The 3,532-nt window shown below is 37.5% G+C and overlaps 1 pseudogene; it reads right to left on the reverse strand.

Annotated features, from left to right (window-relative positions):
• Positions 1–1,546: 1,546 nt before the first annotated feature.
• Positions 1,547–2,784, reverse strand: LOC135714180 (UTP--glucose-1-phosphate uridylyltransferase-like; annotated as a pseudogene).
• Between the last annotated feature and the right edge of the window lie 748 nt (positions 2,785–3,532).

A 3,532-nucleotide genomic window follows, 5' to 3' on the forward strand; every position in this document is an offset into this window, starting at 1 on the left:
ACAAACCAAAGGAAAAAAAAAATAACTTGAGAACGGCTGGAGTAAGAAAAAACAATTATTGAGCTAAATTTATCAAAAAATATGCGTAGAATCGTAGGATCCAATGTTATTACTTTACTAAGAAATATGCAATTTCGTTATATCTTCAATCTACCAATAAAAATTTAATAAATTATAGAATTTTGTGGAAATCAGATTCCAGGTTACATCTCTTACCAAATGTTAGGGCATTTCTTTCGCTTTCTTTACAAAAACAAATAAATAAAAATCGAAGAGGGAAATTTTGAGTAAAACAACGTTTATGTTTTTCACTATGAATTTACTGAGTTTTTGTTTCAGTGTAGTTTTTCTCAAAGAACTTTTAATTAATTTCAACTTTTTAACAGCTGAAATTTTGATCAGATCAATTATTTTCATGTAATGATTTATTGAAAAAATATAATCAATTTATACGTATTCAAAGCCTTTTTTTAAAGTTACCCTTGAGAAAAAAAATCATTTTTAAATGAAAATGCCACCATTGATAACAGCGAATACATGGACACTTTCAAATCTTCATTATGTCGAAAGTAACATTCGTACCGATCCGAGAAAATAAAGTTTTGGTTTAATGACCGAAAAGCTATTCCTATTTCCAATTAAACACATATAATCTCATAGTGATAGCAATGTTTAACATATTAAGCAGGGTTTTAACCATACAAAGCACTAGCGATCTGCTTTGTATGATTAAAACCTTACTTAATATGTTTCATGCTCAAAAATACTGGTTTTTGAGTCAAGAATTATTGTACGTCGTTTGGTGGCTCCTAGTGTTACTTAACGTGTATTTACCAGGATATTCGGGAGAATAATCAATCACGTCTCCTTATGTGCAGTCCTTTCATCATTTGAGGACCACCGAAATCATCTTAGCAACAAACAGTTCGATTTATTCACTTTAATAATGAGAAAGCGAAACGACGAACATACACTTTTCACGGGTTTCTCTGCGCTGTTAGTTAAGGCAAACGGCATCTCCATAGAAATCGGGTGACTTAAGTAACATTGAAAAATATTTTGATCGGAAGGTGATTACGTCAAAAAGCAATTTGACTGGTAAATAAATTTAAAAGTACGATGTGATCCTATATTTCAACAGTGTAATAGCAGGAGCCTTGGAACTGATAGCTTGACTTTGTTTACCTTTGTTACTTCCGACGTAATGAAAATTTGCTCCTGATATGAGGAACTTCATGCAAAATAACTGGCTAAAAAGTTACATATAGTAGACAAATTTTTTTGTGTTGCCTCAGTTGTATAACTGGTATAGTTGGCCATCGATCTGCCAAAATCAAATTTTCATGATATCGACACTGAGCGTTCACAAGGACCAATGTCGAAAACGTAAACAATGGCTTCTATCGTAAATGTCTCGTAGTTAAAAGTCAATCCATGTAAGTCACCAATTCTCTCGGATAGGGGGACTCGGTGGTTTACTTGAATGGTTTTTCATTCTAGAGAAATTCGTGGAACAAGTCATTGTTTACGTTTGCGACATTGGCTCTTATGACAGAGAAGCAGAATATGGTTGCATGCTCAGTAAGCATTGACGTTTTTCGATGCCAATTCCATCGTCGAAACATTTCATAGCTGCACCAACAGCGGTTTCTAGCTGAATTACTCGCATGCCGTTGTCCAAAGTTTTATTATTAACGATAATTTCCATGTGCATTGTGCGTGCATCCAAAACTCGTTCAATCGACTCCAGGCGTGCCCAAATGTTGTTTGTGTTGAAAAACTTTAACGTTTTTACCGATTTGAAGTCGTCCACATGTTCCTTGGGAACCTGAGCAATTTCCAGCAATCGTAGCTTATTTTCGTATTGAATCAGAGTACCACCCTTGACGTCAGCGCGTGTTTTATCGGTGACCTCCATGACGAATTCTATTGGTTTGTCCGCTTGGCGGTCGTCGCCCAGCAATCGATTCAAAATATTAATATCGACCGTTGTACCTAAATTGTCGATATTGGACAGGAAGAGGTATTCACGTCCTTCATCTAGGAACTTTTCAGCAATCCAGAGTTCTGGAATGATTGGTAGAAATCACCGTGACCCGGTGGATACCACGCTTCGATATCGTTTTCAATATTGAAATCCTTGGCAACTGGCAGCAGTGAATCGCGGCTGACGCGAGGATAACAGCTTTGATTGAATGTGTAGATCTTAACCTGGAACCGCTTGTACTTGCGAATGACCTTTTCCGTATCCTCGTCGGTATTGAACGGATTCATCAACACCAGTGATACGTTGGCTCCATATTTTTTGTTCAAATGCTCTATTTGCTGCACAGTTAAATCGAGGAATGTTAGATCGTTACGAACAGGGATTACACTCTTTGGTCCGTTCAAACAACCATTCAGTTTTACGACGACCAGTCTATTCAGCATTTTGCAAATCTCCGATTCTTGTGGAGTTTTGAGACTGGAGTAATCTTTTACAGCATCCTCCAGTAGCTTTTGGATACGGTCCCACTCAACCGAGGGACCATCTTCCTGCCAGAACCGATGAAAGAGTGCTTCGAACCCGCACATTTCTTTCTGCAGAATTGACTTCCTGACATCGTCGGCAGTCTGAAGCAGATTGTCCAGATCCTTGCGCAAACGAATCAACGCATCGCGCTTGGTAGCCTCGTGGAATTCCTTGGAGTCTGACGGGACACGTTGGTGTACACGGACCTTCTGTTCATTTGCAACTGCTAACATTTCGCCTTTGCACCGTAAACTTCCTGACGTGTACGAATTTAGTTGTCTCAGTCGGATGTCGGATGACAACTTATAATAAGTAATTTACGTAAAAAGAAGCGTGAAGCAAGGGATATGCGAGTAAATCCCTATTTCGCAGAGCGGAGCACCGCTGTAAGTATTTACTATATTTCTCGCCTTCGCTACGATTACAAATAATGTTACATTATTCTCAGTGTGACGATATGACATCATATCCACCAGCCTTCAAAGAAAATTTTCATATACAAGGCCTGATGATGGAATTTCTCCGAAAGAAAAGCTCGCAATTACTTTGGAGTAAACATTTGCCCTTATGTAAGTCTATAAAAAATTTAAAATTTTGTTTTCAGATATCTTGCTTCTGGAACATTTGAACGCCATGTAGCATCATCATATAGAGTTAGCAAGTCAACAATTGGTTCCATTATAATCAGCGTTTGCAAAGCTATTCGTGTAGGAATTGTTGCCAAAATCTACATAACAAAAACAGATGGATTGAAACTGCTATCAGGTGCCCTCCAAACACTGGAAGTCTATTTTTCAATTATAAGGTATTGTGGTATTATGTCCAGCGTTCAGAATCATATGGGTCTAACTGCGATGATCGATTCTCTTCATAGATTTTATTTTTCTGCTAATAACTCAACTGGATTCATATTTCTCGGTGCATGCAATCACTTTTGCTAGCTAATACAACGTTTCCTTACACTTTAGTGTAATAATTTCGGAAAATTTGTTCACTGAACTGTGGCAATGCAAAGAGAAA

The sequence above is a fragment of the Ochlerotatus camptorhynchus genome, unplaced genomic scaffold, assembly GCF_037179485.1.
Source record: "Ochlerotatus camptorhynchus isolate MF236.1 unplaced genomic scaffold, CSIRO-AGI_Acam_v1.1 ptg000625l, whole genome shotgun sequence".
In the NCBI taxonomy this organism is placed as follows: domain Eukaryota; kingdom Metazoa; phylum Arthropoda; class Insecta; order Diptera; family Culicidae; genus Ochlerotatus; species Ochlerotatus camptorhynchus.